We start from the raw sequence: 23498 nt of genomic DNA, 5'->3' as shown, positions 1-23498 counted from the left end.
AGGCAGGAGCAGAGGGGTAACAGTTACCCCGGGGGGCTGAGACTCCAGTGTTTGCAAAAACAGGGTGGGGGGAGCAGAGGGGCTTTTCTATTTCCCCTCCCACAGGCAGCACCTCTCAGCATGGGCTTCCCAGGGCTGGGCTCTTAAAGGCACAGGCATCCCACTGCCTAGACACTGCAGCTCCTCTCTGATGTGACCTACTGAGGTGCTGCAGTAGGAGACTCAATTCAGTGAAACTGGGCATTCCCTATACGCCCCCCAGCCAGGGGGCTGTGCACCCCCTTCCCCGAATTTCCCCAACACCCCCCCCCCCCCAGTGGTCAGGTAGTTACATGCAGCGCTGCCAATGTTGTCATTGGTTGCAAATCTAAATGGAAATTGCAACGTTAACAAACACTTTAAAAGCAGCTCCAACGTATGACAAATACTTGTACCTGAGAAAGTAAAATAGGTTTGAAAAGTCTGGACAAAGCCGGGTTTCCTCACCCAGCTGTTGTGTTTGCTGACAATGTCGGTGCATTGGCTTCGGCAATGTTGGCCAACCTCAGAATTTCAAATGATGATTTGGAAGCAAGGTGTGGATGAGCTCTGCCCTGACAGCTAGTGACGAGCCAGGGTTGGGGGAGGCTTTGGGACCAGACTGTATTTACATGAACTCACCTACTCTGCCCAGGTATCCAGCAGACAGAGCTGGGCCGCCTCTGCTCTAGGTGCCCAGAGGAGGAGGGAAGGTGTGTGGGGCTCCAGCCTGGGAATCTTCTTCCCTCCTGCCAAGCCCTGACCCTCCTTTCTTCAAGCACCATGTGGGCCCCAGGAAAAGTGTGGCAGGAAGCACCAGGGCCAAACTTGTGGGCATCAGGTGAAGCAGCAAGGATCCCAACTGTCAGGGTAACAAGTTCTAGAGCCCCAACCCACTGTGGCCACCCCAGCCAGAGACCTGGCTCTAGGAGATGTGAGTCACCCAGCAGGAGGGGAAAGACTGGCTCTTGCACAACTGGAGACAGGGAAGTTGAACACTGGGAGCTCCAGGGCTTTACCACAAGGTCCCACTGAGATTTGAACTCAGATTGTAGGATTCAGAGTCGTGAGGGCTGCCCATTACACCATGGGACCAGCTCATGCTGCCCTCTCTGCACATCGGTGACCCTCACGGGGCTGGCTTGTGTAAGGGGGCTCTTGGCCCATTACTAAAACTTAGCGTGGGGGGGGCGGGGTTTGGTTGGCTAGTTCCCAGTCCCGGGGGAAGGGCCAATGGGGAATCAGGACCCTGAGACTGACAGTCCCCTGGGCAATGGGGAGAGACCAAAGCTCCAAGTTAGCTGCACTGACAGGCCAGGCAGTGTAATGGGGGAGTCACCAGGCCAGGGGGTCCCATCCTCCGTGGGAGCTGGAGCTGCCTGGGCCAGAGTGGGGCAGAGCTAAGGAGAGAGCAGGAGCCCAAGAAGAGCCAGGAAGCAGAGCTGCGCAGGTGTAGTGCCAGAAACTGCTCCCTGTAGGACTTTGCTACCTGCAGCAGCTACTGAGACCTGAGGTTGTTCTTATTTGCTGACTTGTCCTAATTGGCTAAAACTTGACAGTGGTTTCTCTAGCAAAGGCCAGTCCCTGGCCCCTTGGTCCAGACATCCTCATTCACCTCAGGCTTCAAGTTGAGAATCATTTCCCCTTCCCGCTCTGTGGGAGGGGAGACTTTTAAACCCGCTCTCTGTGCGACTGCACATGGCTAAGCAAAGAGAACAAACCCCCAATCCCCCCTGTGCTTTGGGGGCCAGGTTTGTGGTGGGAATTCTGTAGTTCAGATGACTTCACACCTGGGCATTGTGATTCTTTACCAGTTTCTCTGGCATTGGGGCAATTTTGTCCTCACAGCTGTGATGGCCAAGTGGTTAAGGTGTTGGAGTCGAAATCCAATAGGGTTCCCCTGCGCAGGTTCAAATCCTGCTCACAGCGAGGCCTGTGTTTTAGCCAGTCTCTCACCCGGGCAATACCTCTGTACAACCCCCTGAGACACTCTCAATTCTCTTCCCACCCCAAGTAAATCCTGTTCTGCTCCTTTCACAGAGATCCCTGGGACACCCCCTCACACTGTGTCCCTGAGGGGTCAGGCAAACTCTCAGTACCTGAAACCTCTGCCACTCACCTGGTGCCCCATAGATTAGCCATGTTGACGTGCTCTCCTTCACGTAAATCCGGTCAGTGCGACTCCTGGTCTGTCCCTGCAGAAAGGTGTATCCCCTCTGCAGCTGCTGTGAGCTTGGGTCAGAGGACTAGGAGGCTACCGCCCACCCTCCACTGGTTCTGCTATGGAGAAACAAGTCCTCTAAGCCAACCTCGCTACAGACCTGCACCAGGTAGTGCTCATTGTAAAAACGTTTCCTCTCACAGTTGAGAAAACGGGACGGCTGAGACAATTAAAATCCGCCCCAACACCAAACACTGTGTGGTCCAGAGGAAGGGAGCCAGTTCCTACCATGGATCTTTCCTTTCACACCTTAACATCAAGTGCCTCCTCTTGGGCCTCTGAATCCCTGCCATATTCCAGGTGCCAGATGCCCCTTCCCCAGCACTGTCGTCACTCAGCTTTGCAGAGGAGCTTTCCTCCCAAGTCCCTGCCCCCTCTGGCACCATCTCCGAGGGCCGTCCTGCCATTTTGGGTGGACAAATAAGTCATGTGGGAAAGACAGCTCCCATCTCCCATCCTTATAGGTCAGGTGGGCCAACTAGGGGGAGAAGCCCATGCTCTCTGTTGTCCTGCTGGGGAGCTCAAAATCAGGTACCTGCCCCAGATAAAGGTGCTGCTGCCCTCCCAGAAAACAAGCCCCCCCTGCACAAAGAGGGATGAAAGGGCCTGCCAAAGCCTGGGATTGAAACAGGGGCCTTTGGATCTTCAGTCTAACGCTCTCCCAACTGAGCTACATTGGCAGCTGTGTGGCAGTGTTTTGGCCTGTTGCTTCTCTGTTCGGGATGTTTTTGCAGCAGTTGCACACAAAAAGGACGTCATTGTGAGTGGCCCATGAAGACAAGACTCGCTTTTGCCTGCCTTGCTCAGCTTGACTTGCTGCCTCACCCTGTTCCTGCCCTAGTGCCCGGGTTGACCTGGTGGTGGAAGGGGACTGGGGGCCAGTGGCGCGGGGAGGAAGTTGAGCTGGACCCTGAGCTAGACTAGACCCTGGCGGTGAGAGTCTAGCCACCACCTGCCGCCCCACTCTGTTGTCCTGGCTTCCCCCACTGGGCGTCATTTCGGGAGGGAAGTGGGGCTTCTGCCTCCCCGCCCCGATTTTCACACCGCAGAGGAGTGCGAACAGGAAAACGAACGGCTGCTCCACACCCCCACCGGAGGAACCCAACGCCCTTAGCTGCTCCCCTTGCTCCCCCCCCAGCTGTGCTACTGAGTGGAAGCGTCCTGTGCCCATAACACAGAGATCGATCAATCAAAACCCTCTTCTGCCAGCACCAGGCCTCCTTCTTCTTACACTGGGCCTGCAAGCGAGGGGGCGGCTGGCACAGCACCAAGAGTCTAACCTGTGAGGCAGGAGGCGGCTGATGCCCACAGCCTGCTGGGGAGCTCCCAGAAGTTATTAAGGGACAGAGACTCCTCAATGCCCTTAGTAACAAGGGTTTGGGGGTCACCAAGGCCAGTAAGGGGGTCACTATTTCGGCCTTATAACCCTGGGTGTCAGGTCGCTGTGCAGCTTTGATCTAGAGCTCGGATCCCAACAACCAACCAGCAGCCCACAGCCTCCCCCTGGGTCTGCCCCATCTGGTTACTTCTTACAGGCCGACCTTACCCCCCTTCCAGCCCCGGATTCACCCGCTAATCATCCTACTGCCGCTCAGAGCCACAGACGTGGAGGTGCTGAAGGAGGGAGGGGTGACTCTACGGTGGGGTTCTTCTCTAAAGATGGCTGGCAGAAAGGTGGTGCTCAGCTCTGTCAGCGACCTGCCCAGTTGCCTCGCTGCCAGGGAATGCAGACGTTTCTGTAAGGCGATTAATTGGTGTATTTGACTTCTGATTGAATGTGAGGAATGTGCAATCCTGAGAGGGAATTTCCATCCCTCTTTCCACTGGTTTTCAGGGCCCCAGTGGCCTAATGGATAAGGCGTTGGCTTCCTAAGCCAGAGATTGTGGGTTCAAGTCCCATCTGGGGTGAAAAACTCCTTTCTTCTTGTACATTGCAAAGAAGCCTTGGTGCTATTTTCACCAAGGAAGCTGGGAGACGTTTGAACCCAAAGTACTGGATCTTGGGAGCAATCCCCCAGAAACGGTATCTTCCACTTGACAAATGCTGTCTAGACCCATCAGTAGCAAACAGTTAATACTAGTGTTTGTCTGAGAATAGAAGGAAGGGGAGTGTTTACTCCGACACCTCAGCGAGTGAAACAGACAGAAAGAGCAAGGCTGTCCTGAAAGAGAATGGATCTGTCTGGAGACAAAGCAAAACCTGAGAATGAGCAACAGTGTGAAAAGAAGAACTTCAAATGTGTGTTAGGTGTTAGTTAGGTTGGTCTGACAAATTTCAAGAAAATACCAATGCTCGTAGACTGATGCGGACACTGGCTGCTTCTGATCTTTTACTGAGAGGTCATTGAGAAATATTTTCCTTAACTATGATATGGAATATTGGGTGGGCTATGAAGGTACCATTCCTCCTGCTTTCGCCCTTGGAGACAACATGGCTACATGGCATGCAGCCAATGCTCACCTTCCAGTCAACTGCTAGAGAAGGCAACACAGACAGGGATGGCAGCAGGGCAGCCTGGAGCTCCATGGAGACGGTGGGACCAGGTCTCATCAACAGGGAGGTGGCCACCCCACCATGCACAAGGCTGAGCCAGCAAGTGCGGCATGTGCTTCACTGTGTCCCTACTCACTGCACATGGTGGTGGAGGGCTGTCCTGCCTGGCTGATGTCAGCATCTCTCTGTGAGGTCACCACCTCCCACCACCGTTGACCAATAGTCTGAGGTCCTGCAAAGGCCTTTGTGATGTCACTGCCACACCCTCCCTTGCTGTGCTAATGTCCTGCCCCTGGCCAGGCACTTTGGAGGTTTGAGCTACTCCCTGTGGATCACCCCACTCAAGGAGCGTTCGTTCTAGGAAGCAAGCCGGCTAGACAGGAAAACATCAGACGCTGCTCCCAATGCTACACTCAGTTATTCAGAAATTAGTCGACTTTATGGCCAGAAGAGACGATTAGAACATCTAATCTGACCCCCTGCATATCACCGGCCTCCTGTATGACACAAGCCGGCTTCCAGAAAGGCATCTAGCCTTCATTAAATGACATCAGGAGATGGCAAATCCACCACTTTCCTTGGTAGCTTGTTCCTGTGGTGAATCATGCTCGCTGTTGAATATTTGTGCCTTAGATGTAATATGAATTTGTCTCTTTTCACCTTCCAGCCATTTGCTCTTGTTATGCCTTTCTCTGCTGGATTAAAGAGCCCTTTAATACCCAATATTTTCTCTCCATTAAGGCACTTCAACACTTCATTGATGTCACCTGCCAATCTTCTTTTGATAAGCTAAACAGGTTGAGCTCATTCAATAGCTCACTAGAAGGCATTTTTCTCCAGCCCTCAGAACATTTGGTGGCTCTTTGCTGCCCCAGCTCCAATTTCACAACATCTTTTTCAAATGAGGACACCAAAACTGGAGGCAGTATTCCAGTATCAGTCTCACTGATGCCGTGTCACCTCCTGTGACGTTATTGACATAATCTGTAACTGTACAGATCACTGTTGCGACCACTGTTCTATATTTGCAGCCAATATTGTAGAAAGGTTGTTGTGTAAGGGGTCTACGGCGAGGTTCTGATTGGCTGATTCTAATGATGCTATCTCTAGACGTGTATCATTTTTGTAGCTGACTTTATGAATATTGGCTGTATGCTGCTCGTATTTCAAACTTGTGCTCTGCTTCCGGGGAACACCCCAGACAAGTTGGTGTCAGTTCTGTCTAGCCTGTTTGATGGGTCATTAAGGAACATCAGCTGTACAATTGACCCATTGAGAGAAGGCAGATATGGCTCCCTGGCATGCCAAACCCCCGCTGAAGGCCACTCACAGACCAGCATTCGTTCTGCGGCCAGCATCACAAGGCGGTAGGAAAGCAGGGCCAGCCCTCTGACCGTTCCCACTCAAGGGGCTCCTTTTGGCGGTGGGGCAGGAGATATTTCCCCCAAGAGGCTTTTTCCCAGCTGCTGAGAAGCACAGAAGTACCCGGTGTGTTTGCTCTTGCGGTGAAAGGGGTTAATACGTTTAGGCGGCCTGGCTAGGTCAGCTGGCAGCACCTCTGGCTCTTACTCTGAAGGTTGAAGTTACAATTCCCTGTTTGGGTGCTTGGGGCTCCTCTTCAACAACACAACACACAGTCTGCTTAAGCCCCCACCCAATAACCTGGGGAAACTAACCCTGGCCACTGGGTGCCTCTAAGAGGCGATACTTTCCCCACTCACAACCACTGAGTGTAGAAAAGAAACTTTAAGAAAAAGGAGGAAAATCACCTTGTATTAACTTGGGAAAACACCACAATCAGGATTCATAACACAACACTATGAGCAAAACACCCACCCCACAGTGCGCTGGGCAGTGGCCTTTTGCCTCGGGCTCCTAAATCCAGACACCAGAAGCTCTGTGGATGTGCCCCTCCCTTCACTGCACCTCACCCACAGCTGCTGGCCTGGGTCAGTGAAAACCCAGAATTCACCTCTCACCTCCCGGGGGGAAAGCCCCTTTCTCCCTTCGCTGTCTGGCCACATTGCCGGCCACTTGCCGTTCCCCCCTGTCACCGCTCTGCTGGCCACCCTCTCTGCTCTGGGACGTCTTGTGGTCCCACCAGGAGCAGAACAGGCTCCCTAAAAGCAGGGCCACCCAGAGGATTCGGGGGCCTGGGGCAAAGCGGGGGAGCGGACATAAAAAAGGCGCCACTCGCTGCGGCACTTGTACTCACTGGGCGGCATCCAAGTCTTCAGTGGCAGCGGGTCCTTCACTCGCTCCGCGTCTTCGGCAGCACTGAAGGACCCGCCACTGAACTGCCACCGAATACCCGGACTGCTGCCGGATGAATACAAATTAAAAAGGCGCCTCTAGCCAGGGAAGGGATTCTTGGCCAGGGCTCGCGGGGCCCCTGTGGGGTCCGGGGGTTGGGGCAAATTGCCCCATTTGCCCCCCCGGGCAGCCCTGCCTAAAATTAGTGGCCACCCGAGCCTGAAGAGTAGCCCCACCCCTTCTACTCGAGGCAACGCCCCTGCCCCCCCTTCTCCCCAAGGCCCCGCTCCTGCGCTGCCTCATCCCTCAAGACCCCTCCTCACGCTCACTGCTCTCCATCCCCTCCCCACCCTCACTCGCCATTAGAAAGTGGCAAGGCAGAGCCCTCCCATTTTTTAAAGTCCTAGGGTGTTGTTCCCCCCTGTTCAAGCACCCCTGGGGCCCTGCACTTCACTGTCCCAAAGCAGGACTAATGCTTAGAGCTGGTTATCCGTGATTTCAGATCTGTCGGTCTGCAGCAAGACTCTCCATTGAGTCTTAATCAGCTCTGTTATTACACAGGGAAGAACAAAAGGGTCAAATGGGGCCTGGAACCCTTAAGATGAAACCACCCCACCGAATACACCACTTGTCGCTATCTGCTCTCAACCCCACTGAGAATGTTTTGGGGTCACTCCTTGCCTGTATCAACCTAGGGGTCTCAGAAAAGCCTTATGAATAGGTGCTCCAGTGGCGCAATTGGTTAGCGCACAGTACTTATAGAGCAGTGCTGAGAGGAGCTACGCTGAGATTATGAGTTTAAGCCTCACCTAGAGCACTGGTTGTCATTAACCAAGTGACATCACCCCCTCATTTGGCCCTGTGAAATGTAGAATTCCAGCCCTGGGGACACTGAAAAGGGGCAGAGTCAAAATGCCCCTTCACTTATTACCTCCTCTCTAGAGCACAGGTGAGAATCTACAATCCTTTCTTGCCCCTGTGCTAGGATCCCTCAAGCACAGCCTGGAGTCCTGCCCTGGCGTCTGTACTGTTGACAAAGACTAAGTGACAGGGACAAAACACTCAAATCCCGCCTGGTGCAGGGAGCCAGGTTTGCTCTTCAAACTCTGTCGTTGGTACATTTCCAGGCCTGGGAATGTCCCACAACAGCATTGAAGGGGAAGCTGCCTGCAGAACAGTTACAATGCACAGAGCTCCTGTGGAGGACGGGCGGGAATTAGTAACATTTTGAGGATCGTTTGGGAAATGAGCCTTTAGTGACAAGGTTTGTCTCTGTTCATATTTCACCTTCAGGTGTTATGTTGAGGGATCTTTAGTATAGTTTTGTGAGGTTAATAACTATCTCCTCAACTTTATTTACTCAACTTAAAAATTGGTGTCACTTGATTTTTGCATCTCCCTGTGAAAATACAACTGACACGTTTGGCTTTCTACAGGGGGCCATGATGTTAAAGTTGGGGAATTCAGTCTCTGTACTTGTGTGAGGGGATGTTGCTTTTTTACAGCTGCCTCACGGCCAGGCACACCGGGCTGTTAGCTGCACCCCCACTGTCCTTGCCAGGGGCCCCTGCTGAACCCTGGGCGGCTGCACTGCCGTGCTGGGGTGACTCTGCAGGTGGCGAAGCTGCTGTGGAGCAATGTAGAGCAGGTGCAGGAAGGAGACGATGTCACTATTCACATTCTGAACTGCACAATTTTCCAAATTTGGAAAAAGATTAATAGATTCATAGACTTAAGGTCAGAAGGGACCATTATGATCATCTAGTCTAACCTGCACAACGCAGGCCACAGAATCTCACCCACCCACTCCTGTAACAACCCCCTAACCTATGTCTGAGTTACTGAAGTCCTCAAATCGTGGCTTAAAGTCTTCAAGGTGCAGGGAATCCTCCAGCAAGTGACCTGAACCCCACGCTGCAGAGGAAGGCGAATGTCCGAGAACAATTCTAAGGGGAAGGTGAATGCAGAGCAATGATACTGGAGATGCCCAGACCTCCAATGGGGGCAGCATGGAAATTAATAATGGGAAGATCATTTGCGAAATTAGTCGTCACTGACAAGATTTGTCTCTGTTCCTATTTCACGCTGTGGTGTTAGTTAGAGGAATCAGGACAGATTTTTTACTATATTGATTAAACACTTAATTTTATGTAACCAAGCCAAAAACTTGGTGTCACTTATTTTTTCTCTGTCCTAGCAAGAATGAATTGAATTTTGTGACTTTCTGGAAAGTGCAGCAAGATTAAATGTGGGGAATTCAGTCTGTGTGTTTGTGAGCTGATGTTTTCCTCTCACAGGTGTCGAAGAAAACTCAGTTCTCGCTTTTGTTTGGGTGCAGCAAAATTAAATACTTTATTATTTCTCCAGTAATTACAATGGAGGGAGAGAGTGCCATAGGACACAGGGTCCTGGACAGGTCTCTCAACTGGTAAACAATTACATCAAGCCTTTATACCATTGTTTCAGACAATTTCTAGCAATAATACAGACAGTAAAAGCAACAAATACATTTTGTTTATACATAAGCTTTTCTGCTATCTCACTAGAAAAACAAGACTGCAAGACTGCATATTGCAAGGTCGTAATAACTTTCACACAATTCACTCTGTCTTACATTATCTTGCTTCCTCATGTCACCAGGGTCACAGTTAACCTAACTCATGCTAACTAACATTCATTAAGATCTCTTCAAAACCTTGTTAATTATTTACTGGCTTCCACACTCCCTTTTGTACTTCTAGTACAACAAACAATTTCAAATCTCAATTCGCATGAAACCATGGACTTCAGATTCTACAGCAAACATGTCAACCATCATGGGACATAATGACAATGCATGATTAGCATGAACATGAAAGGTATTGCTATTCTTACGTTATTTACAACAACAACAACAATAATATAAGCCTAAATTAACTAACAACACTACAAACAATAACAATCCCATAGAAATAATATAATGGGGCTGTTGTACAATTGCGAACACAAAGCACAAAACATCATACCTAGTACATAAAGTAAACACTCTATAAGCTGTATGAAAGGCATTCCTTCCAGCTTGATATATATTCTAAAGCATGGGAATTTGCCCTTGCAATTCAGAGATTCTTTGAACCTTTGGTAACAATGAAAGCAAATTTTGAAACCAATCAGGCACTACTCTAGTTCAAGGAAAAATATACTTGAAATCTAAAAGCTACTGGCAACATTCTATCTGCAGGCCAGGAAATGATAGGATTGCCTGCAGCAGTGGTAAAATCAATATGTATATCTTGTAAAGTGGTGGCATTAACGCACACACAGCTATCATTAGCTTGAAAAAGTGGGTGTCCCGTCAGGGTAGTTCCTTGACCTCCACCCTCTCAACAAAAATTGTCATAAACAGTGACAATTTCCCCTAGCTTCAGTTCATAGATACACTGAGCTGTGGTGGTTCTAACGGTCAAAATGTCCATTGACTCTCTATTTTTATCCAAAATGTCAGGTGTCATTCTAGGGGTACTGTCTAGAAATCAGTTGGAGATACCAGGTGGTCTAATTTCCCCAGATGTCTCGGTAAACAATTACAGTCCCACAGGCAGCCTCCCCATGGACCCAGCAGGATTCGGTATGTGGGAGCCCACACCCACCCTAACCGGTCCATATGCTTGGAAGGAGCACTGTGAATGTCCACACTTCCATCCAGAAAGTGTCCAAGTATGTCTTCATGACCACAGATCAGATGGTACTCCTGACGTGTCTGGAAGGGCAGTGGGCCAAGTCAGGTCTAGATCCCACTGCAATACCTTCCCAGCCTCAGTGATATGCAATACCATCTCTGTCAGTAACTTCTGGGTCATAGAACTAAGGGTGGAAATGACATGTAACTCACCAACTCCAGCCTGTACTGAAGATAGCTGAGTTTCAAGAACAAGGCTAGTAGCCTTTTCTAGTTGGCCCAATTTCTTATCATGTTCCTGGCTTTTAAGAATAGTCCAAATGGCTACTACACTATTGGCTCCAGCCCACAGGGATCTGGTCAATTCCCTTTTTGTCCAGAGGAAATAACCCAGGCCTTTTGTTGTGCTAATCTAATGGCAGCCCCTTGTGAGCAATCTGGGTATGTAGAAAACTGGATAAGGGCAATGTCAGGTAAAATCCAATTAGGGAGGGCAATACATACTGAAGGATTTATCCAGAACACAGGGCGCAGCCTGTAGAATAAACCCCAAAATCCAATTAATACCACAGTCCCAAGCATGGGTCCCACAAATTTCTTCCTGCCAGTATGTAATTCTTTGTTTCTTCACCAGGGTCAGTTCTCAGTGTCCTTTTCAGTCAGGAATTCCTGGACTTTGGCAATGTCAGTGGAATGAGTGTTTCTTCTTCTTTCCCAAAACAATCAAGGTTTAGCATCCTACAGGGGAGAGGTTTCCAGCACATATCACCCTGTAATGGCTTTGCTTTTTCTAGAAAAGTCTAAAGGCACAGTTGGTCTGTCAGTGGACAAGGGAGCTTTTTCCCTGCTGTCCAGAAGCACAGTAGAACTAGAAGAAAGAATAGGCTAATCATCAATAGGAAAATTCTCCTGATGTGGAGGGGTCTTTTTGCAGTGAGAATCCTGGGTCCAAGCAGTCAGTCTGTGGCACTTCACAGCGGTGTCGGTAGTCAGCAGGACTTGGAAAGGGCCTTTCCAGCATGGAGCCAAGGCAGACTTTCGCTGATGGATCATTATGTAGACCCAGGCTCCTGGTTCCAACGAGTGGCAAGGTTGCACAGGATCCTTTGGTAGTGCTTCCATCACCTGTGTATAAAAAGACTTAACACATTTCATTAGTGCCTGACAATATTTAAGCATTATGTTATCCAGCAAATGAATGTCCATCTGAGCTGGGGTCAGTGGGGGTGCAGTTGGTAGTCAGCATTGGGTGTCCTGTCAAATTTCATGAGGGCTGAGTCCAGTCGTTCGATTGGGAATGGTTCTCATACACATCAGTGCCAAAGGAAGGGCATCTGGCCACTTTATTCTTTAAAATCCCGTTCTGGCGTTCCACTGTCCCAGCAGATTCTGGGTGGTGAGGGCAGTGAGTTGCACATAACTCCTTTACAATCCGTCCAGTAAAGTGAGTTCCACGACCACTGTTGATAGTCACAGGGATGCCAAAACGTGGTACAAAATCTGTAAGCAAAGACCTCTACTGTCCTGCAGGGAAAAGCTTCAACCCAAGTGGTAAATACATCAACTAAAACTAATACATATTCATAACCACAACATTTAGACATTTGAATAAAATCAATCTGAATATTTACAAAAGGTCCCAAGGAGGAGTGGGCTGGCCGCTGCACACCAATCTCGTGTAACTGGAGTAACCATTCCCCCCCGCTTCCCTTGGTAAGCAGCCAAGCGGTGTCCTTGACTGGGGCCAGCGCATGTTAGCCATTCTCTGGTTGTTTTTTCCATGTAACCTACAAAGGAAACTTTTACTCTTCAATTATACACCTTTTTCATACCATGAACACATAAACAGTACTGTTATACAGTACAGAAGTATTATCATTCAATGTATGCCACATATACCCTTTCACTAAAATAACCTTATTACAGAACTTTGGAAGAACAAGCCAGGACAAGCACACCCACTTTGAGAAGTTCACTTAATATAACTTCTAGTCCAATAGCTATCCACCATTCCCAGCCCTCTGGCTAAAAGTCTGAGGTAGCCAGAAGGATCCCTTGTACAATATGGGGAGTGGGTTAACTTTTCATGTCCTTGCTTCCAAAGACTGTCAGTATGCAAATTTTAACAACAATTCTCAATTAAAAGATTTGGCCAATGTAGTTTCTTTCTCTTACTTAAGAAAATGTATTAGACTTTAGTATATCACATTTTCTGATGTAACCAAACACTTTGTATTCTAAATTGAACAAAACAAGTATCTGCATTGCAATGCAACATATTCGCTTGATGTCAAATCAGACCATCTCATGAAAATATTAAACACAACAATTTTTTTTCCACGAGACAAAACACCACAAAACAGAACATAGAACACACAACATAATTGTGACTGCCAGTAAATCATAGTACGTTGAATGCTGTGCAGCTGGCATTAATGTTCTTTGATTATCTGAAAGACAAAAACAGAGGTCCACCCCTTCGGGGCAGTTAAATACTTACAATATACAAATACTCTTGTTGATTCTAGGCAAAACAGAGGAATTACCCCATATTTTCTCGTATGTGCTTCTTAGACAGCCCTGGTTCAGCGGCCTCTACCTTATCAGTTAGTTAATTTGCATTAACACAGATGCTTTCCGGCTTGTTTTTTTTTTTTTTTTTTTTTTTTTTTTTTTTTTTTACTGTTAACTCCTGCTTTTAAACACTGAAAGAATACCATCCCCACGTATAGTGCCTGTAGGGCCTAATAAAATTTCATTACATAGCACTGTATACATTCTTCAACTGATTTAACAAAATTGTTCATAGCCAAATGAGTGCAATCTAATAATTTCTTTGCCTGAATTCATTCACAAACATGTCAAAGACACCAAAAAACTGTTCTCTTTAGCATTTTAACAAAGTTCAACTGCTGTTCCCCCCAGCAAACACAGAGTCAATTTTTCATTTTCCCTTAAAAATCAATTGCTTTTTTCCTTCCAACAGCCACTTTACCAATGCAAATCACCATTCCAAATATCCTTCTGAGTATTTGAAATCCTCATGCTTATATTCACTTACTCCTTCTTTCCACTACACCCTCAAAAGTTTCCAACCTGTTTTCCAATCACTCTGTCTGTTGCCCTCCCGCTTGGGCCCGATCCTTTTTTCCTCACTGAATCGTCCCGTCCATGGACACTAGCTTGTTCCACAACCAGTTCTTAGCTAGGAGGGTGGGCTACTCAACTAGCCCAACCCTTCTGGTCTTGTCCCCAAAACATTTCTACTCACAAGACTACCTGAGTCCTTCCTAGTAAGGCTTGCCACCTGGGCAAAAATACATGGCCATTCACTTAACACATAATCCAAACCCCTTTGGGGTCTACCCAGAGACCCACCCATTTGTCTGCTGACACTTAAACAGAAAAGAAAATTACACAGAGAGCAAAGAAAATTACAGTCTAAGCCAAATTTTTCTACTTCTATTACATTGTCCGCTACAGGGGGGGCGGGACTGTAAAATCTCAGGACAACCTCAGAGCTTCATCGCACACATGGCTTCCACCCTGAGGAATTACGAACGAGAAGTTCAGTTCCGCTCACAGACCTAATGCCCAAATGAACAGAGCAGAAAAACATCAGTAACCGGTTAAACAAAACAGAGCCAAAGCTAAATAGTGCACCAAAACCAAATAGTGTTTCCTTATTCTATTAGAGCTCACCTTTAACCATACAATCCTTATCATATAATACTAAACAATACCAAACAAAGCAAACATAAAATAACAAGGGTAAAACAGATAGATGGTGTAAATTCTACAGGGCTTCCCAATTCTCTATTGCTCACCAAACTGTGACAAATTTCTGTTACTAATTATCCCTTATGTCAGGTGATCAAACTGACATTGCAGGACTGGGGGGGGTAGATAGAGAAATCACACCATATATCCAAATTTTAAAGCTTCATTAAAAATAATAAAACAACAATGGAGAGTATTGGGAACACTCCCACATCACTCAGGAAAAATATGAATGCCCCAAGCCTTAAACCACTTTAATACTCACACATATCTCACTGGGAAGTTAAGCTTTGCAAATATAATTCCAATTCTGTAACTTGTAGTGCCTCTATTTTCCACAAGCAGCTGGGGCTGAAAGCAGTTTTCTTTGCACTTAGCATAGTCCGTACTAATTCATGACCTTGAACACAAAACAACTTCTCCTTTATCTCAGGGCTAAGCCGAATTTCAAATTAACCCGTTCCTAGACAAATTTCTCACTGTGACAGAGGTTTTGCTTTGTGATTAAAGCTCCACTGAGATATATGATCTTATCTAGATTGAAGGTACCTTCTAATGGGCATTGTTTAAATGAATTTTCACGCGTGTACAGATTCCAATCATTTAAATACCTGCAGGTTTTAGGACCATAATTGTCATAAGTAGTTAGTTAAGGGTTAAGGTCTACCTGTAAAGGGTTAACACAGACCTGGTGAAACACCTGACCAAAGGACCAATCAGGGAAGAGAATTTGAAAATCCCAGAGAGCGGGAACTTGGGTCTCTGTGTTCTTTGTTCTGAGTTCTTAGCCGTCTGGACCTACACCAGACCAGACGCTTAACCAAGTCTGCTCATCTTTCTGAACTAATTTCTCCTATTCAAGCTAGTGAGTATTAGAAGAACTGGGTAATTGCATATAAGAATCTTGTGTCTGCAATTCTGTGTGTTTGCATTGATTATTCGTAATTTTGCCTGTATTGTTTGTACTGAGGAAAAGGGAGAAATTTCTCCAGGGATTAATAAGATTAGACCCTATGAATGTCTATCTTGGATTCATAGAGATTGTGTATTTTTTCTCTTCTTTCTTTTATTCTCTTAATAAACTCTTTTAAGTTCAGGACTTGGTTAAGTTCCTTACCTGTGGATTCAGGGGAAGGAAGCTAGGCGCCACTCTGTGGAGACAAGAGTTGTCTCCAAGCAGAGAGAGAGCAGGAGAGGAGGGGAAGTGGGCTGCTTCCTGTGTGTAGAGATTCAAGGGATTTGAATCTGGGTTCCCCAGGGGAAGCTTGGGGGACAGGCCGTGCGTCAGACACGTTAACCTGACTGGTGGCAGCGAGAAGGAATCCTACCCTAAGGGTTAGGGTGGGGGGAGAATACCTGCGGGTCCCCTCTTTGAACCCACAAGCTCAAAGTGGGGGTGAGATCCCATGACATGGTGGCAGCGGAGTTTCGAACCCATTGTTAGAAGGAGTTTTTTCAGCTGGGCTACACTGAAGGAAGCTATTCTCTTCTTCTAGAGCAGGAAAGCAACCTGAGAGACGAGTTGAGTTTACTAGTCTTCTGTTTCTAAGTGGTATTGTTAGAAGCAGGTTCAGCAGTTTGGCTGGAGGGAATTAAGTTTCCAGCAGGCTTTGTTGGAAGCAGTTTTTCTTTTGGGTTGCTTGGACAGGCAGCTTGAGGAAAAAGCAGTTTTCTTTCGGGTGGCATAGAAAAGCACCTTGGAGGAAAAGAAAGTGTGTGCATTCCTTAGGTGGGGGGAAGTGCCCTCACAGGTTTGCTGGGGAGATAAGGAATCTCAAGACAGAGGTTTTTAGCTCTGGTTGCAAGGAGGTGTGTCCCTCCTTTGTGTGATCAGGATTCCTTGGGTGGGGGGAGTGCTCCTCCGAGCTCATCCCGTCCAACAGGGAAAACAGGTTTGGCGAGGAGAGAAAGCTCCTGAAGCCAGTTTTTTTTTCCTGTGACTTTTGAAATGCAGAAGCCAGGAAGCCAGTGAGATTTTCACTAGTCTTTTCTCGCAGAGAGACAGAGAGTTTTTTAGATTTTCCCTGTTGCTCAGTACAGAACAATAGAGAGTTGCAACACACAATTTGCTATACACAGGATTAATTACCCTTTCTCTACTCAAGTTATCATAAACAGGGAGGGGGTGTCCAGCACCCCAAGGCACAGATATGACGGAAACAAGTGACCAACTAGAGCTTGCTCGATTGCAAATAAAAATCCTGGAAGCCAAAGAGAGAGAACACAAGATGGCCATGGCAGCCATGGAGGCAGAGCAGAAAGCCAGAGAGGCAGACCACATCAGACAAATGGAATTAAGAGAGAAAGATCTGGAAATCCAGAGGCAGGCTCTGGAAGTAGAACAGGCTAAGCAGCATAATCCACCACCCCATCCACCTACTGATCAAACTTTTCGAAGAAAATTTCCCGCCTACAGGGCAGGTGATGATGTTGAGGCCTTTTTAGAAAACTTTGAGAGGGCCTGTATTGGATACCGTCTTCCTAAAGACCAATACATGATGGAGCTGAGGTCACAGCTCAGCGGACAATTATCCCTTGTGGCAGCTGAAATGCCTAGAGACCAGATGGACGACTTTCCACTGTTCCTAACCAAGGCCAGACTCAGAATGGGCATCACCCCTGATCACGCCCGTCAGCGTTTCAGAGCCCAGAAATGGAAACCAGAGATGTCATTTCCAGAGCACGCTGCTTACCTGGAAAAACACTATTTCTCATGGATATCAGGATCCAAGGTTAAGGAGCTAGACGACCTACACCTCCTGATGATGATGGAGCAGTTCCTAGATGGTGTTCCTGAGAACATTAGACGCTACATCCAAGATGGTAAACCAAAAACTCTCACTGAGGCAGGAGAGATTGGAGCCAGATGGATGGCATCGGTAGACAACACGAAAGCTACTGCCATAGGGAGCGAATCACACAAGGTACCCACCGAGACTAAACCTTACCATCGAGGGCCAATCAAGCCCACACCTACAACCCAAGCACAGTCACACCCTACCTCTTCTTCTACCTCACCAGTTTCCAGTAAACCAACACAACCCCGTGACCCATCAAGTGGGCGATGTTTTGGATGCAATGAACTGGGGCATATCAGAGCCAAATGCCCAAAGAACCTGAACCGGGTCCAACTCCTTGCACCTGCACACCAAGGAAACCCGGAATTAGATATCTCTCAAATACCCGTATGCTTTAGGGAAACTTTGAGAGTGGACGGAAAGGAAGTTATCGCATGGAGAGACACTGCAGCACATGTGTCAGCTATCCACCGAACCTTCGTGGACCCCAAATTCATCAACCCGAAAACCAAAGTGACAGTTCGCCCCTTCATGTCAAAACCTGTAACATTACCTACAGTGCGTTTACCTGTCCAGTACAAGGGCTGGTCAGGGACGTGGACTTTTGCTGTCTATGACAATTATTCTGTCCCCATGATACTGGGCAACCACTTGGCCCATCACGTTGAGCCGCCAGAAACAGAGGGAGTGGTTACACGCAGCCAAGCCAGACGAGCTGCTGCACCCATCCCTGTTCCTGAGCCATCCACCAAGACCCCGTCTGTGTTACCAGAGACCCAGACAGAGGTGGTGGAACCGGATCCCATGCCAACACCTACAGCAGCCATACTACATCCAGTCCCAGAACCGGAACTGGAAGAGCAACCAGCGGCAGTACCAGCGCCAGCACCGACGCCAGCGCTTACAACTCCACCGCCAGAGGGCGACAACGGGCCTGAACTGGAAAAACCAGTGCACAACCCTACCCTAGAGGCTCAGCCGGAGCCTGAAATAACACCTCGTGGACCAGCGGAGAGCGGTTCACAGTCAACAGAAACAATCTCATCACCTACATCACTTCCAGAGGAACTGGTGTCTCCCGCCTCAAGGGAACAGTTCCAGACAGAGCAGGAAGCCGATGACAGCCTCAAGAAAGCATGGGCGGCGGCACGCAGCAACCCACCGCCTCTCAGCTCCACTAACCGATCCCGGTTCGTTGTGGACCAAGGACTTTTATACAAGGAAAGTCTTTATGGTGGACACCAGGAAAGCTGGCATCCTCAAAAACGGTTGCTAGTTCCGACGAAGTACCGGGAAAAGCTCTTAAGCTTAGCCCATGATCATCCCAGTGGCCATGCTGGGGTGAACCGAAGCAAAGACAGGTTGGGAAGGTCCTTCGACTGGGAGGGGATGGGCAAGGACGTTGCCAAGTATGTCCGGTCTTGTGAGGTATGCCAAAAGGTAGGAAAACCTCAAGACCAGGTCAAGGCCCCTCTCCAGCCACTTCCCATAATTGAGGTCCCATTTCAACGAGTAGCTGTGGATATTATGGGTCCTTTCCCAAAAAAGACCCCCAGAGGAAAGCAGTACATACTGACTTTTGTGGACTTTGCTACCAGATGGCCGGAAGCAGTAGCTCTAGGCAACACCAGGGCTCAAACGGTGTGCCAGGCCTTAACTGACATTTTTACCAGAGTGGGTTGGCCCTCTGAAATTCTTACAGATTCGGGAACAAATTTCCTATCAGGGACCATGAAAGACCTGTGGGAAACTCATGGGGTGCATCATTTGGTTGCCACCCCGTACCACCACCAAACGAATGGCCTAGTGGAAAGGTTTAATGGAACATTGGGGGCCATGATCCGCAAATTCGTCAATGAACACTCCAATAATTGGGATCTAGTGTTACAACAGTTGCTGTTTGCCTACAGGGCTGTTCCACATCCCAGTTTAGGATTCTCACCATTCGAGCTGGTATATGGCCATGAGGTTAAGGGGCCATTACAGCTGGTAAAGCAGCAATGGGAGGGGTTTACACCTCCTCCAGGGACTAACATTCTGGACTTTGTAAGCAACCTTCAAAACACCCTCCGAGACTCTTGGGCCCTTGCTCGAGAGAACTTAAGAGATGCTCAAGCGGAGCAAAAGGTCTGGTATGATCGACATGCCAAGGAGCGGTCCTTCAAGGTAGGAGACCAGGTCATGGTCTTGAAGGCGCAACAGGCCCATAAGATGGAAGCGTCCTGGGAAGGACCATACATGGTCCAGGAGCGCCTGGGAGCTGTTAACTACCTCATAACATTCCCTGATTCCTCTTTAAAGCCTAAAGTGTTTCATGTTAACTCTCTAAAGCCCTTTTATCCCAGAGAATTACAGGTCTGTCACTTTACAGTTCAGGAAGGAGATGACACCGAGTGGCCTGAAGGTGTCTACTACGAAGGTAAAAGAAATGGTGGTGTGGAAGAGGTGACCCTCTCCACAACCCTGCAATGTCTGCAGCGGCAACAGATCAAGGAGCTGTGCACTCACTTCGCGCCCTTGTTCTCAGCCAACCCAGGACGGACTGAGCAAACCTGCCACTCCATTGACACAGGTAATGCTCACCCGATTAGGACCCCACCCTACAGGGTGTCACCTCATGCCAAAGTTGCTATTAAACAGGAGATTGACAACATGTTGGAGATGGGTATCATCCGCCCTTCTACCAGTGCATGGGCATCTCCAGTGGTTCTGGTTCCCAAACCAGATGGGGAAATACGCTTTGTGTGGACTACCGTAAGCTCAATGCTGTAACTCGTCCAGACAACTATCCAATGCCACGCACTGATGAGCTATTGGAAAAGTTGGGACGTGCCCAGTTCATCTCTACCATTGATTTAACCAAGGGATACTGGCAGGTACCACTAGATGAACCCGCCAGGAAAAATCTGCCTTCATCACCCATGCAGGGGTGTATGAGTTTACTGTGCTTCCATTCGGACTGCGGAATGCACCTGCCACCTTCCAAAGGCTGGTGGATGGTCTACTAGCAGGATTGGAAGACTGTGCAGTTGCATACCTCGATGATGTGGCCATTTTTTCTGATTCATGGCCTGAACACCTAGAACATTTGAAAATGGTTTTGAGCGCATCAGGCAGGCAGGACTAACTGTTAAGGCCAAAAAGTGTCAAATAGGCCAAAACAGAGTGACTTACCTAGGACACCAGGTGGGTCAAGGAACCATCAACCCCCTACAGGCCAAGGTGGAGGCTATCCAACAGTGGCCTGTCCCAAGGTCAAAGAAACAGGTCCAATCCTTCTTAGGTTTGGCCGGATATTACAGGCGATTTGTACCACACTACAGCCAAATCGCTGCTCCACTAACTGATCTGACCAGGAAAACCCAGCCAAATGCAGTTAAGTGGACTGATGAGTGTCAGGAAGCCTTTATCCAGCTTAAGGCGATGCTCATGTCTGACCCTGTATTAAGGGCCCCGGACTTTGACAAACCCTTCCTAGTTACCACTGATGCATCTGAACGTGGGGTAGGAGCGGTACTAATGCAGGAAGGACCGGATCACAACTTCCATCCTGTCGTGTTTCTCAGCAAGAAGCTGTCTGAGAGGGAAAGCCACTGGTCCGTCAGTGAAAAAGAGTGTTACGCCATTGTGTATGCCTTGGAAAAGCTACGCCCATACCTTTGGGGACGGCAGTTCCAGCTACAAACCGATCATGCTGCGCTAAAGTGGCTGCACACCAACAAGGGAAACAACAAGAAACTTCTCCGCTGGAGCTTAGCTCTCCAAGACTTTGACTTTGACATTCAACACATTTCAGGACCTTCCAACAAAGGTGCTGATGCACTCTCTCGTGAAAGTTTCCCAGAATCTAGTGGCTAAAAAGTGTTCTTTACATGTTATATGCTTAGTAGTATATGTAATAGTGCATGTGTTTATTAATCTGTTGGTTTTGCAGTTTAGGAGGAAATCACCGCCAGTGCTCCCACTGTTGGTGATTTGGGGGGCGTGTCATAAGTAGTTAGTTAAGGGTTAAGGTCTACCTGTAAAGGGTTAACACAGACCTGGTGAAACACCTGACCAAAGGACCAATCAGGGAAGAGAATTTGAAAATCCCAGAGAGCGGGAACTTGGGTCTCTGTGTTCTTTGTTCTGAGTTCTTAGCCGTCTGGACCTACACCAGACCAGACGCTTAACCAAGTCTGCTCATCTTTCTGAACTAATTTCTCCTATTCAAGCTAGTGAGTATTAGAAGAACTGGGTAATTGCATATAAGAATCTTGTGTCTGCAATTCTGTGTGTTTGCATTGATTATTCGTAATTTTGCCTGTATTGTTTGTACTGAGGAAAAGGGAGAAATTTCTCCAGGGATTAATAAGATTAGACCCTATGAATGTCTATCTTGGATTCATAGAGATTGTGTATTTTTTCTCTTCTTTCTTTTATTCTCTTAATAAACTCTTTTAAGTTCAGGACTTGGTTAAGTTCCTTACCTGTGGATTCAGGGGAAGGAAGCTAGGCGCCACTCTGTGGAGACAAGAGTTGTCTCCAAGCAGAGAGAGAGCAGGAGAGGGAGGGGGGAAGTGGGCTGCTTCCCTGTGTGTAGAGATTCAAGGGATTTGAATCTGGGTTCCCCAGGGGAAGCTTGGGGGACAGGCCGTGCGTCAGACACGTTAACCTGACTGGTGGCAGCGAGAAGGAATCCTACCCTAAGGGTTAGGGTGGGGGGAGAATACCTGCGGGTCCCCTCTTTGAACCCACAAGCTCAAAGTGGGGGTGAGATCCCATGACAATAATGTACGTACATGTAATATGCTGGGGCACCCTTAGGGGGTGAGGTGGAATATTTAGACAGTCCCTTACCCATTTTCCACTCACACAGGAGAGACTCACAAGGAAAGGGGAGGGAAGATGGATTCACACACTCCTAGACCTAGGCAGCTTCCTCGCCGGACTATGCCAGGCTGAGTCAGCCCACCGTGGGTCGGATCTCCTAAAGATCCACTAGTTACCGGGCTAGCCCGGTAACAGCCACTCACACTGGTGTACACACACACACACCAAGGCCTCCTTTTCTTCCTTTTTCTTTTTCTTTTTAACCTTTTTTCAACCTTTTTATCTTTTTTTTTTTTTTAAAACCATGATGCATCTTTACCTGGTCCGGACCAATACCATGAGGTGGTATGACAACCCCTCTTGAGGCGGTAAAAACCCCTCAGCACCGGTGCATTCTAATGCATTTGCCTATGCATTACCTTATGCATTACCTTATGCATTTCCTTGGCCAACTCAGCAGTTCCCAGTACTGCTATAAACTAACCTTATTGGGGCCTCTCCCCAATACCACTTTGCATCTGATCCTGCTGCACAGTCAATAAGTTCAGATGGCGTGAGCCCAACAGAGAGACAGACGTCCTCAGGGACAGTCCTCCTCCGATACCCCAATAGAGATTTCAAAAGGTCTCATACCTCTCATGTGGCGCCATGGGGTTCGAAGGGGAATGTGGGTCTGTGGGTGTTGCCATCCCGGACGAGCCCCCAAATTGTCGAAGAAAACTCAGTTCTCGCTTTTTGTTTGGGTGCAGCAAAATTAAATACTTTATTATTTCTCCAGTAATTACAATGGAGGGAGAGAGTGCCATAGGACACAGGGTCCTGGACAGGTCTCTCAAATGGTAAACAATTACATCAAGCCTTTATACCATTGTTTCAGACAATTTCTAGCAATAATACAGACAGTAAAAAGCAACAAATACATTTTGTTTATACATAAGCTTTTCTGCTATCTCACTAGAAAAACAAGACTGCAAGACTGCATATTGCAAGGTCGTAATAACTTTCACACAATTCACTCTGTCTTACATTATCTTGCTTCCTCATGTCACCAGGGTCACAGTTAACCTAACTCATGCTAACTAACATTCATTAAGATCTCTTCAAAACCTTGTTAATTATTTACTGGCTTCCACACAGGTCAGTGCCCGCATTGAAATACCAAGAGGGATCTAAGCGCTGGTGTATGCTGGGCACTGAACTGGCAGAGCGACGTCTCTCAGGGTGTGACACCCCCCCAAACCCATAGAGTTAAGGTGACCTAAGCCCTGGTTAGATAGTGCTAAAGAAAAGGAAGAATTGTTCTGTCCATGTAGCTATTACAGTCACTGTTTACTCCAAAGTGCTATAGCAGTGCCACAGCAGCGTTTTAAGTGTAGACAGAGTGAAACTAGATCTGGCTCCAGTTTGCACTGTGGACGCTCAGGTACTAAGGCTACAATAATAACAACAACAGTGCAGTGCTTG

General features: G+C 47.9%; 2 non-coding genes across 2 annotated transcripts; both read left to right on the top strand.

Moving 5' to 3' along the window:
- The first annotated feature begins 1865 nt into the window (after positions 1 to 1865).
- TRNAS-CGA lies at positions 1866 to 1947 on the top strand. The gene has a single exon. It is a non-coding gene; the product is annotated as a tRNA-Ser (tRNA).
- A 2127-nt stretch (positions 1948 to 4074) lies between these two features.
- TRNAR-CCU lies at positions 4075 to 4147 on the top strand. Its single transcript has one exon. It is a non-coding gene; the product is annotated as a tRNA-Arg (tRNA).
- The last annotated feature ends 19351 nt before the right edge of the window (positions 4148 to 23498 follow it).

The sequence above is a fragment of the Mauremys reevesii genome, linkage group 12 (genome assembly GCF_016161935.1).
Source record: "Mauremys reevesii isolate NIE-2019 linkage group 12, ASM1616193v1, whole genome shotgun sequence".
NCBI classification, from domain to species: Eukaryota; Metazoa; Chordata; order Testudines; family Geoemydidae; genus Mauremys; species Mauremys reevesii.
The sequence above is the reverse complement of the archived record's forward strand: the minus strand, read 5'-3'. Positions and strand labels throughout refer to the sequence as shown.